Raw genomic sequence first — 14598 nt, 5'->3', positions numbered from 1 at the left:
AGCCCATGTGATGCCTCCACCGTATTATGCTCATTAAGCCCAAGTTGTGCCTACACCATACTATACTAGTCAAGCTTACCAAGTGTAAACCTACCAACCCCCAATCCCTCAAAACTTTGCACCTCACACCTATGCTTCTCAAGTTCCGTAACTTATGGCTTCGCCGACTGCTACTGCTTAAGTCCCTGCTATTCAAGCCCCTCTAACTAATCAAGCTGCACCAGCCCCTCAAGGTTCAAATGGTCATGCCTTCATGATGAATGTGAGCCAAGCCCAAAGTTCAAGTGATATGGTGAATGGTACGTTCTCTATTAATAACCATTATGCTTCCCTATTATTCGATACTGGTGCCAACAAGAGTTTTATCTCTTTAGACTTTGCATATATTATAGATAAGCCTTGGGATAGGTTGTCTAAGCATTTTACCGTAGAAGTAGCTAATGGGAATTCGATTACCATAGATTAAGTGGTTCAGGATTGTGTCATAGTTCTTAGTTCATAATAAGGTCAAGTTCCGCATAGATCTTATACCGATGCAAATGGGTAGTTTTGATGTCATAGTTGGGATGGACTGGTTAACTCTTAATCATGTTGAGGTCGTTTGTTTTGATATTCCTTCGTATACCTCTTCAACATGGTTGCATTCTTAAAGTATTTGGTAGTATGCCTGCTTCTAAGCTTAATCTCATGTCGTGCTTTCAAGATCAACGTTATTTGCATAAGAAGTACGTTGCCTTTTTGGCGCTTGTGGTGGAGAAAGATAAGGAGAATAAGAAAATTCAAGATATTCCCATTGTGCGTGATTTCCCGACGTCTTTCCCAATGACGTTGTTGGACTTCCTCCTATTCGTCAAGTCAAGTTTTGTATTGATCTCGTACCAGGAGCTAATCCCGTTGCTAAAGCACCCTATCGTCTTGCACCGTCCGAGATGCAAGAGCTTTCGAGCCAACTACAAGAACTCTCTGATAAGGGTTTCATTCGTTCGAGTTCTTCTCCTTGGGGACCTTTGACTCGTTATATCTCCTTGTTCTTTCACTTTCCAGGTAAGTTGTAAACTGAGTATTCGTTCATAAATATTCTCTAGTCAATAAACTTCAATCGATTTTTGAGATTGAAGGGTATTGACTGGTCAATTGCTTTAAAACCCGATAAACGACAAAATAGTTAATCTGTTTTACTTAACGTTTTCTCATACTTCTGGTCAGATTAAACGTTCGGTCCATAAGACTTTTCTTCTCGTAATAAAATTTTAAGGCTTCTGACCAAAATCTGACTTCTAACTCGCTGTTCGAATTCTGGTCAGACTCGATTCGCTTAAACATTAAAATTAACATCACTCGAGTTATACTCATCCGTTTGGATTGATTCCAACAGCATTAAGTTTGTTTTTACTTATACTTTCGTATCTCTAAATTTCAGGATCTGTTGGTTATTCTCGTTCGACGCGTCAATCGGAAGACCTCTCTATTTATTCTTAATATTTAACTAACTCGCTTATTATTAAGGTGAGTTTTGGGGGCGTATATGTACTATATATTTTCATATTATATATATCTTAACCTTAGCAAACGTTGTATTGTGTGTGAATTGCTGAGCATATTTGCTATTTTCTTACTTGGTTATTTTACGCATTCATAGAGGTCCAACATATTCTCATATATTATGACCATACGACCGTCTTGTTTAACCGGCGACCAATCGCTTGGCAATGGTTCACTTGACACTTATTTGCTCTTTGGTTTGGTTACATTTACCACTTTACTTACGTTTTGTTATATTTCATATTATTATATATCATTACAAAACTAATGGCATGCTCACTCAACATTATTGTTGACAAACCTATCTATTTAATACGCATATGTAAGTTATCGCGTGAACTAAAGATTTGGAGTATTGGACTGCTAGATGAGACCATAGGCTTTATCAAGAAAAATTTATTTAAGTTTTTAAGTTGGATTATTTCTGTTATATTTATGGATTATTGTTGTAATGCCCGTTAATTTTTGGTTCAAAGATTTAAAGCTTGTAAAGTATGTATATTTCTCGGGATTTAACCGACAAGATTTAAAGCTTGTAAATACAACTCGGGTTATGCTATTAACCCGAGTTGTGTTTTAGTTGACCCTGCAAAGGTGGAAGCCGTAAACGAATGGGAATCTCCTGAGTCTCCGTCCGAAATTCATAGTTTTCTGGGCTTGGTGGGGTATTACCGCCGCTTCATTCCCGACTTTTCGAAAATCGCTTCGTCGTTGACCAAGTTGACTAAGAAGAGCGTTAAGTTTGTATGGGGTTCTGAACAGGAGGCGGCTTTTCTCGAATTAAAGAACAGGTTGACGCATGCTCCGATTTTAGCGTTACCCAATGGAACTGACGATCTGGTTGTTTATTCTTATGCCTCTTACCAGGGGCATGGGTGTTCTGATGCAGCTAGGCCGAGTCATCGCTTATGCCTCACAGCAGTTAAAGCCTCATGAGACGAATTATCCTACTCACGATTTGGAACTGGCGGCGGTTGTGTTTGCGCTTAAGTTGTGGAGGCATTATTTGTACAGTGTCCCTTGTGTTATCTATACCGATCATAAGAGTTTAAAGTATTTCTTCCAACAAAAGGAACTGAATATGTTGCAGCATCGATGGCTGGAGTTGATTAAGGATTATGATCTGGAGATTATGTACCATCCCGGTAAGGCTAATGTGGTAGACGACGCGTTGAGCCGGAAGGAGAGACCGAAACCTAGTCGTGTGAAATCTTACCAGCTTATTCTTAAACCCGATATTTTGAAGTAGATAGCCAACGTTCAAAATGAAGCTTTACAGGTGGAATGGATTATGTCGGAGCGTATTTGGGGTCAAGAAAAAAATTGTTGGAAGACGTCGGTGATGGGGTGAAATATAAAGATGGGCGTTTATGGGTACCAAGGTATGGGGGATTCGGGACCTGAAAAAATATAGGATGAAGCACACAAGTCGCGCTATTCCATTCATCCGGGCGCGACCAAGATGTACCAGGACCTGAAAAAAAATTACTGGTGGCTTGCGATGAAGTATAAGGTGGCTCAGTACGTGAGTAAGTGTTTGGCATGTCTGCAAGTTAAGGCCAAGCACCAAAAGCCTTTCGGGAAACTTCAACCCCTGGAAATACCTGAGTGGAAGTGGGAACATCTTACGATGGATTTTGTGACTAAACTGCCTCGTACTACTAGGGGTAGTTGTGACACCATTTGGGTAATCGTTGATAGATTGACCAAGAGCGCTCATTTCTTTCCGATTCGAGAAACTTTTAATTCTTAGCAGCTGGCCGAGGTGTTTATTCGTGAGATGTTTCTAGGCACGGGGTGCCAGTATCTATTGTTTCGGATAGAGATACGCGTTTTACCTCAAGGTTTTGGAAGAAGTTTCATGAGGAGATGGGTACCAAACTTCTCATCAGTACCACTTATCACCCGCAGACGGATGGTTAGTTCGAGAGGACCATACAGACTCTTGAGGATATGTTTGTGGGCTTGTGTTATCTATTTTGGTGATAGTTAGGATTGTCACTTACCGTTAGTCGAGTTTTCTTATAATAACAGTTATCACGCCACGATTGGAAGCCACCGTTTGAGATGTTGTATGGTAGGAGGTGTAGGACTCCAGTCTATTGGGGTTCCATTGGTCAAAAACAGTTGGGTAGTTTGGAGGTGGTTGAGGCTACGACTGAGAAGCTTGATAAGATTAAGGCTTTTATGAAGGCCGCTCAGGATCGTCAAAAGTCCTATGTGGACAAAAGGCGGAGGCCTATTGTGTTAGAGGCTAGCGATTGGGTTATGTTGAAAGTTTCTCCTTGGAAGGGTATTATTCGTTTTCGTAACAACGAGAAGCTTAGGCTGAGGCTCATTGGTCCGTTTCGCATCTTGTCACGGGTTGGTGAAGTGGCGTATAGACTGGATTTGCCTGATGAGCTCGCGGGGATTCATCCTACGTTCAACGTATCTCATTTGAGGAAATGTTTGACAAACGAGGAGGCCCATGCGCCACTGGGTGATATTGAACTCGATAGTAAACTGAACTACGTTGACCGTCAAGAAAGGTGTTTGAGGAATTAAGTGGTTAGGCAGGTGAAGGTGCAGTGGAGGCACCGTAGGGGTTCTGAGGCTACTTGGGAGTCCGAAGACGAGATGATGAAACTCTATCCACAGTTGTTCCTGTCGCATCGGGATTCGGGTACGAATCCCATTGTAAGGGGGTGGACTTGTAACGCCCCTTAATTTTCGGTTCAAAGATTTAAAGCTTGTAAAGTATGTATATTTCTCAGGATTTAACCGACATTTCTCGGAAGCCTTCTGGTCATCCTGGTATGTTAAATCATTTAACTTTTCTTTCAAGTTGCCATATCCTTCAATTTGGAGGGGCTAGGATGAAACATTTTATAACATAAAACTTAAAACCCTAAACCCCCCCCCCCTTCACTTCCTTGTCCGATCGGCGCAGTAGCAGCCACTCCCACCCTCCGTTTTTCTTTTTTACAGCCAAGGTTAGACCAGAAAACTTCATTTGAAGGTTAGTTCTATGTTCCCCAAAGACTTTTACACCTTAATCGGTCATCCTATCTCGCGTATTGATCGATAATTGGCTTGTTTTAGGTTAACCGGGTGGCTGTCCAATTAAGCAATTCCAGGACTGTTTTGGTGGAGGTTTTTGCACCAACATCTTCCTAGGTATGTCTAGTATAACATACTTTATGATTATGCACATTGGTGTTAGTTTGATTGGTCAACTAGTTGTAGTTTGAAAGATAGTTTTCGGTTGGCTAGAATGGTAGATTGTTGCGTTTAACGCGAGGGATGAAGTAAGTGATGAACAATTTAGTTCGGATAGCTTCGGTTTAATACACGTGCTGTTGGAAAATGATTTTTATAAGTATTGGGGCTGAATTGGTTGTCGGTTACTCAAACAGGTCGGTACAACGCGCATTTGCGTTTATTGAATAGTTGGTGCGTTGTACTTGCGAGTTACCGACCCATTTGACTCGTGTAGCGTCGTGTGGACTTCTTGGCTGTGAATTTATCATATTGGGTCCACACGGGGCTGAGTTAGATGTTAATTGCCTAAACGACTCTTAAACGCGCGTGTTAGTATCACCTAGTGCTTCCGGGGGTAATTTGGGAATTCTTTACTCCCGGGAGTATCTAAGGGTCGTGTTGGTAAACTTAAGGCCCCAGAGGCTGTTATGAATGAGTTTGATGAGGTCGAGGCTTTAGGTAACTCGAACAGTGTTAGAACGTGTCGTAGAATAAACGAGTCCTTTCGGTGTTGTTAGTAATGATTGTATGTAAACCGACAGGAGTTTGACTTGTGGGGCTACTTAGGGGTTCTCTAGCTCGTGGTGAATTCGTGCCTTGTGTCAGGTGAGTTCATGATACCCCTTTTTACTATTTTTATGTTTTTGGGCTAGCATGCATACCTGAGCGATTTTGCTTGATGAACCGTTTAAATTATTTTGTATGGGCTTACTTGTATAGGGTAGGCCTTGGGATGATGTTATTGTATGTTTGTATGTATGTTTGTACATATATTATTGTATGGCCAATAATTGGCGATGTTATTTAGTCGTTATCGACTAAGGATGTTTACGTGTGCCTACTTCGTGTTTACATATGTTGGATGAGATGTTACGTGTTTGGGTTGTACGTGTTATTACTTGGATCGTATCTATAGGGATATAATTATATGGATGTGTATATATATATATATATATATATATATATATAAGTATGATTACTTATTATTGATGATGGCCTACCTGTTGTATCCCGTTTTATTTTAAAACTCTTGGAATGATTATGATTATTATTCTTTTAGATAACAATTATTAAAACTTGAACTCACTCAGCTCAAGCTGACTTTGTGTGCATGTTAGTGTCAGTTTCAGGTTGGGAGGAGGATGCATTACCGCTTGGACGTGCACAAAGCTACTTGGACGGTGGAGGGCATACTTAGTCGGAAGTTTTTAATAATGAACATTTTTCCTCTAAAGTTTTATTAAATACATTGAAATCTGGTTTTGGGCATAATCCCTGGGTTTTGGGAACTTGTTTTAATAATTATGATTTTTCACTGAATTATACTCTGAATTGAATATTTGAATGGAATGAACTGTTTTTGAGTTTAAGTATTTTTGTAAGTATTTGTATGAATACCAATTGTAGAATTCCTGGGATTCGGGGGTCTTACAATTGTTTGGATGATTAGCTATATTTGGATATTTGGGTTTTAAATGGAATAAAATTAATTATTAGATATTGCCATATATATTGTATGATAGTTACCTCGAGCTATGAGAAATCCTCACGCCCGGCATTTCCGCCATAGGGTGGGGTGTGCCAGTGTTGACCTTAAGTATTTGTACTTGCCCAATTTTCTAGGTGTGCTAAGGAGCGAGTTGCATGCATATGTTTGGAGTATCATTCATCGCATGAATTTTTATTTTACTGTGTTTTACATTTGATGGGTTGTGCGTGTTTGAGCAAATGATTTATTATTTCAAGCACTTCACTTTTACATTTTCGCTAAACTTTTAAACTAATTGATTTGGTTTTTGTTTTCTCATGTTTAGATGAGACTTAGATGGTGTTTTAAATATATTAAAATGGTTGTTTGGTATAACGAATGAGCTAGATCTTGGTATGTCACACTCCTCGCAGTAAAACTTCAATAGTCAAAAAATTTGAGGGTGTGATATAATGGTATCAAAGTCATGGCTGGATGCAGCTGCATTAATATGACTCAGACACTTCTTATGGCATTGATCAACTACCGAGTGAACAAGGCCCTAGTGGCATCTCAGGCTGCAAACCTTGGAGGTCCACCAGCTAATCCTCCCACATGTACTTTTAAATCACTCATGGATTGTAAACCTCACATGTTCAATGGAGCTTATGGCGTTGTGATTCTCCTTCGCTGGTTTGAAAAGATAGAGTCTGTGTTTTCAATGTGTAGATGTCCTCAAGTTAGTTGGGTCAAGTTTGCAACTGACACCCTAGAAGATGTTGCATTAACATGGTGGAACACTCAAACTCATATGTTGAGCCTGGAGGTGGCTAACGCAACACCCTGGAATGACTTCAAGAAATTAATGTGAGAAGAGTCTTGCCCCCGTTATGAAATTCAGAAACTAGAAACCGAATACTGGAATCTTAAGATGGTAGTAACGGAGATTGAGACCTATACAAATCGCTCTCATGTGTTGGAAACTTGATGTCCTAACAGGGCAACTCCTGCCTACAAACTCGTGGAAAGGCATCTTAACGGTTGGCTCCAAAGATTCGAAGCATGGTGACTTCGTCCCCACCCCCACCCCGGGAATGATTCAGCAGGCTATCCGATTGGCACACAAGCATACTAAACAGGCAATTCAGCAAGGTACGCTACCAAAGAAGGGTGCACATGTTTCTACTCCAGCGGATAAAAATCACAAGTGGGACAACATTCAGAACAAGGGTTCATGCTCTAATCAACCGCAACCGTAGTAACCAAAGAAATTTGAAAACAACCGTACCTTCAACCAACAGCCAACGGCAGACCGGAATCAAAGGAGATATCAAGGTGGCCGTCCGAAGTTCAATAAGTGAAACTTCCATCATCATGGTAAGTGTAGTCCGAGTCAATGTGAGCGTTGTGGCAAAAGGGGACATGATGCGTAGGACTGTAGGAGTCGATTTCCAAGTGAATATCAACAACATGTGCATCAGTAATCCGATGGTGTATAGGAGTGTTCCAGTGTGGTAACAGGTATCACTTTATGAAGGATTGCTCTTAGTTAAATCATAACAGTGGTGAAAAAAAAACAAGGATGACGAAAATGGAAACGATAATGGTACCGGTGCTAAGGGGCAATCCTTTGTGATAGGTGGGCGCAACTAATGCAATTTCCATCGCATTACTGGTAAGTTTCTTCCGAACGACTATTTCGATCCTATTATACTATTTTTCTTAATACTGGTATGTCACGTAACTCGCAGTAAAACTCCGTTAGTCGAAATTTGAGAGTGTTGCAAAAATAAAGCAAAACGTAAAAGAAAAACAAACCTTTGTTTGTTAAGATTTTGTTTTTTATGCACTGCAACTTTGTCTGTTACATTTTGTCCTAAAATGGTAATTTATATTGATACGTTTCTCATACTTCCAGCTTCCCTCAAGCGACTTTGTTTCTGCAACAAACATAGGTACATGAATAAATGAGAAATCAACATTTCATACCGATTTGGACTATAAAACCATATCCTTGAACTTGAGGTTGGGCTAATGTTGGACTCGGTAAGCCCAAGACACATAATATAATTGATGTGGCTAGTATGTCATGATCCAAGTCGGGTCATACTCAATAACAAGCTAGACAAACACCAATTATATTTGTTTATAAATGATATGATCATAAGTAAATAAATATTGGCACTTATGTTATTTAGAAAGGGGTTTATAAATACAATGTACTTGTGAAATAAATAAATCATATGGATTATTTATATTTTGAGAGAGAACATTACATAGTATTATTTAAGATGGTTAAATAACAATATGTGAAAAATGATTACCTTGCATGTTACATATAATGTGTTATATTTATAATGGTATAAGTTATAACATATATATGTATAAATGGAAAGTTGTATAAAAAATAATAAGAAGAAGAATGAGAAAGGAAGCCCCCCCCCCCTCCCCTTCTCTTTCACTTCCATTATTTTATTATTATCTCCAAGGTAGTGGAGGCATGCAAAGGTTTTCATTGGTGCTAGTGGGTGGTGCCATTTTTGAAAGACTACTTGTTTCCTTCTTTCATTTTCTCTCTTCATAACACAATTCATAACACACAAGTAACAACACAACACAATAGAGGAAAAGTCCTCTACTTTCTCTTCCTCTCTTCCTCTCTTTGGACGGCCAAGAGCAAGGGAACCAAGGAGTGTTGTCAAGTGTTACTAAATCCTAACTACAAGGCTATATGGTAAACCCCACCATAAACCCGAAAATTTTTGGGGTTTTGGTTACCCCATGGTTTTTCAAGGTTATACTTTACATGCATGTGGTAATCTTGAAAAACTAAGTCATTTGGATGATTAATTGTGTTGTTTGGACATGTAAGATCCCGAATCCCGGGAATCCTACAGTTGGTAATCACGACCACAAATTCACAAAAATTAAAAACCAAACAATTCACTTTGTATTTAAAACCAGTTCAGAGTAAATAACAGCGAAAAAATTTAAGTATTAAAAATCCCAAAACGCGGGTACAGGTGTCCAAAATCAATCGTAAATAAAATATTCGTTTTATTTGAAATCTTCATCTCATTAAAATCGTTTCAGAGTAGTAAACAGCGGAATAGATAACATCAAAATTCCCAAAACCCGGGAAAGTGACCAAAATCAAAATTTAAATACTTATGGTAATAATTTAAAAGAAACAGTTTGCGTTATTAATTCTTCAACTAGATGTGCCTTCAACCGTCCGAGTAGTCTCTAGCACGTCCAAGCGGAAATCTCAAATCCTCAACCTGAAATTCAATCTAACGTACACACAAAGTCAGCTTGAGCTGAGTGAGTTCAAGTTTTCATAAACAATAATTCATACTTTATTTCAAAGCTATAGTTATAAACAATAGAGAAGGTATAAATAAAATAAATTATATATAATTCACAAAGTAATACAATCATCGTCGAACACACGTACACGGGCCTCTCCACCACGAGTCAAGACTCAAGTAATATATTTGACCCGGACGCGGTAAGACCTAAGCATGTGACACGAGCCTCTGCACCATGAGTCAAACCCGAGTAATATATTTGACTCGGTCACAGCTTATACATCCGAGCACGAGATACGGGCCTCCTCACCCTGGGTCTTCCCCAAGTAATATATTTGACCCGATCCCGGCTCATACATCCAAGCACGTGATACGGGCCTCCTCACCCCGGGTCTTCCCCAAGTAATATATTTGACCCGATCACGGCTCAACATCAACGGGCCTCTTCACCATGGGATTTTAAAACCCATGTAATATATTTGACCCGCCAAAATGATGATCACGTCACACGGGCCTCTCCACCACGGGTACAACCCGAGTAATATATTTGACCCGGCCGTGAATCACCATGCACACACACATCAATAAGCCTATATACATCATTCTTAGTCACGAGGAACTAAATATCATTACACAATCGTAGGCTATAAGGTAACACATCCTCATACGTACATACATACCTCCATATATACATACATATATATTCCTACATACATATATATATATATATATATATCATCCCATACGGGAACTAAGTAGATAGGTCTACTCATATTCAATTACTACCAAGTCTACTAACGTCCTTGAGTCTAGACCATCAATAGTGTATGTAACCTTAAGGACACAAGACCATGAACGAGTCTAAAATATCCTAAGGCATATAAAATAATTCAAATATAGTTTTTAAAATGCACCATCACGAGTGAGACCATGTAAAAACTATTCAAATCATTGTAACGAGTAAAATCGTTTAAAATTGTATTTCGGTGTGTATGCTAGCCCAAAACGTAAAAGAGTAAAAAGGGCATCATGAACTCACCTAGAATCGATCGAACACCTGCAACGAGCTAGGAAATCCCTAAGTGCACACTCACAAGTAAGGGCATGTGAATTATACACAACGTGTTACTAATCTAGACCGCAAGGACACACTTGCCTAATGGGCCGCCCAAGCCCAACACTTTGGCCCAAGGCCCAACAACTTGGCCCAAGGCCCAACACTTTGGCCCAAGGCCCAACAACTTGGCCCAAGGCCCAACAACATGTCCCGAGGCCCAACACTTGGCCCGAGGCCCAACACTTGGCTCGAGGCCCAACCACTTGGCCCGAGGCCCAACACTTCGCCCAAGGCCCAACCACTTGACCCAAGGCCCCTAAAACCTTTCAACTAACCAAAACCACCGGTTAAGCCTAAAACGAACTTGTTGATTAATAACGAGTAAAACGTGCAGATTTTAGCATGCGAAGATGCATTTAATTACATAGGATAACCTTTGACTTAAATTATTAAATTTTTACCAGACTTTTATAAATGTCTTAGGTTTATAAAAATATTTTTATTATATTTTTCTATTGGACCCAAAAATCATAAAAATTCTTCCAACACAGAAAGGTATGTGCAGCTATTTCAGCGCGCAACAAAATGGTTTTATTTTTATAAAATTCATTACCGAACCAAATTAAACGATTCCAATTGGGTTTGGTTTCTAACTAAAAACACTAACTTCCAGAAGTGGAACCAACCAATTTGGACTTGTCGAAAAAAGGTTATGTCGTCGGGAAGACAGACCAGAATCCGTCATCCCGCATCAGCTTTGACACTCGATTTTATAAATTCATAAAAACCATTCAAATCTCGTCCAAAAATTACGTATTATACCTTTAGACTCAAATTAGAATATCATAGAAACAAGAATCGATCAAAAACAATATATTTTCATCGAGTTACAGACCCTACAATAAACATATACGAATCTGTCTGCAATCTGTTATCATCAAAACTCAACCTTAACGACCAATACGCGATGTATAAGGATGGTTTAAGGTGTAAAAGACTAGAGGGGACATGGGACTAACCTTGAATTAGATTTTTACATCCTAATGTTGGCTGGAAAAAAGAAAATCGGATGGTATGGGAGCCTTGCAGCTGCCGATCGCAGAACATGGAGGCTAGGGTTTTGGGTTTTTTGATTATAATATAAAATGTTACGTTCTGACCCTTCCAAGTTGAAAGTTGCGACACTTGAATGAAACTTAAGTAATTCAACTTATGGGCTAGTCTAGGAGGCCCCCCGAAGATTCAAGACGAGTCCCGGTAACAAAATAGAATCATACAATGCATAAGCATCATTTTCCTTTCTCAACGAAATTTTACGGGCGTTACAGGACAAAACCCGGAACTTTGGTTTTGTCAAGTTTGGCCGAAAGTTTCAAAGGGTCAAGGGGAACCTTTTTGGGTCTTGTGTTATTGCATATTTGGATATGTAATAGAAGATCATAACCTAGCCATGGCCTTGTGTTTGGTTGAATGTTTGTGTTGATTGTTTGTTCATTCAAGTGGTTGTTTGTTCATTCGATATGGTTGTAATATTTATTTGGGTTTGTAATCTATTTATTCTTTCAATTGGTTTGTAATAATAAGTAGATTAGGTGAATTTAATTTACTAGAAAAATGTATTAGGATATGTTTTGTAAAAGAAGATGCAAGGAAGAGAGCCCAAATAAAATGATGGAGACCACAACACGGGAGTGAAGACTTGGAGCATTTGGATGCGGGATCAAGTGGAAGTTCACCGACACAAGCACGTCTCCTTTTGAGTCCCTTAGGAGAGACCTTTTGACACACTTGTCTTCAGTCAACAAGTGTAGTCAACATTAGGAGGCTATGGTTATGAACTTGTGGTTGTATGTTTTATGCTTGCATGGTTGATTTACTTTTGTTTGTGTTATTGCAATGTGGTTTGCTAACAACTTAAAATCAATAACCAACATAAAATTGGTTCCTTAGAAATCGTTAGGTAATAAAAATTGGTTTTATTAAAGGCTAATGATTTCATAATAAAATGGGTTTTATTAATAGGGACTTTGAAAATGGGTTTTTCAACTAAGTACCACACATTTGAATGCATGCAAATGGAAGGTACATAAAAGGTTTTCCAATCTAGAATTTTGAAAACTAAAATCCCTTTTATAAAATAAGTTGAACACCATCCTTTTATACTACACTCGAATCACTTGGGAACTCGGTGTGGGATAAAGGTCGCCTAACCTCATTGGAGGAAACTTGTGAGTTTGAGGTGGGTTTACCATATTTGTGGGATAAAGGTCACCTAACCACTTGTATGTGTAAACTCACACGTGTGTATAAGTAGGATGACTTAAATTGGAAACCATGTGAATAGGGTCACCGAAGCATGGCGTACAATGGTGTTGATGGGATTAAACATGCCAACTAAACATAAGATGTTTAACCGATCCCATAAAACTAGAAGTTGCAAAGGGTTGCAATCGTCAAACGTTGACTACCTTGTTAATTTAAATAGTAGGATAAAGGTCACCTAACTACTATTTGAATGTAACGTTGGGTTCTAGATTTTAATCATTAATTGTTTTGAAGACAAAAAGGGTATTAACGATTAAAATTATTGATATCGAAAATACTAAAATTGAGCTTTGTTATATTTGTATTTTCCGCAATCAACAATCCACCTAACGTTATTATTCCACCCGTTAATAACCTATCACTAAGATCTATTCTCGATAAGGATCGTCTAAACTGTACCAACTTTATGGATTGGTATCAAAACTTGAGAATTGTTCTCAAGCAAGAAAATAAATATTGCGTATAAAAGGATCCTATTCCCGATGAACCTAGTGTTGACGATGTCCAAGACCATAACAATTGGGTTAAGCACAATGAGGATTCGGTGCAAGTTTCTTGCCTCATGTTGGGAACTATGATTCCCAAGATTCAAAAGGATTTTGAACTTCATGGGGCATACGACATGATCACCCAACTTAAGGAAATGTTCCTTACACAAGCTAGGGTGGAACGCTTCGAAACGGTTCGAACGCTTCATGCATGTCGTATGGAGGAAACCTAATCGGTTTCAACTTATGTACTTAAGATGAAAAGCCACATTGATCGTCTTGAGCGCCTTAATTGTCGCGTCTCAAACGAGTTAGCCACGTATTTGATCCTAAATGGATTAACCAAGAGGTTTGAGACATTTGTTATGAATTATAACATGAATGGGTGGGACAAGAGCATTGGTGAGCTTCATGCAACGCTTAAGACGCCGAGACGGGAATGGGTAAAAAGGTTTTACCTGTTCTCACGATCAATGAGGGAGGCAACAAGAAGAGGCATCACCCGGAACCCAAGGCAAATGTTGCCAAGGGTAAGGGCAAGTTCAAGGGAAAGGCTAAAGTGGAACCACCCAAACCAAAGAAGCTAAAGGTTATCTCGGAGGATCCATGCTTTGGATGTGGAGAGATTGGGCATTGGATGAGGAATTGTCCAACCCGTCTCAAAGAGTTGAAAGCTAAGAGGGATGCGGGGCAAACCTTGGGTACAACTTTCATGATTCATATTGATCTTAATCTTATTTCCTCTAACACATGGGTATTGGATACCGGATGTGGAACTCATATTTGCAATTTATTGCAGGGGTTTAAGGGGAATGAAGGATTCAAGAAAGGAGATATTAGTCTCTTCATGGGCAACGGAACAAAGGTTGTTGTCGAAGCCCGAGGAGACTACACATTGAAGCTTCCAAATGGTTTGGAAGTTATTTTGAAAGATGTTTTGTATGCTCCTAATTTGACTAGGGACATTATCTCCATTTCTTTGTTAAGACAATGTGGTTTTGAATTTATGTTTGTAGATAATAGTATTTGTGTTTTCATGAATAGTTTCTTTTATTTTAAAGCAATGCCGTCTAATGGCATTTATGAATTAGTTCATGATAACACATCATTAGATAACATGTTGTACCAATCAAGCACCAAGAGACTAAAAATGGATTTGAGTAA

The sequence above is a fragment of the Bidens hawaiensis genome, unplaced genomic scaffold, assembly GCF_021521415.1.
Source record: "Bidens hawaiensis isolate Kalapana, Puna unplaced genomic scaffold, B.hawaiensis_p1.1 tig00025573_1, whole genome shotgun sequence".
Classification (NCBI taxonomy): Eukaryota; Viridiplantae; Streptophyta; class Magnoliopsida; order Asterales; family Asteraceae; genus Bidens; species Bidens hawaiensis.
The sequence above is the reverse complement of the archived record's forward strand: the minus strand, read 5'-3'. Positions refer to the sequence as shown.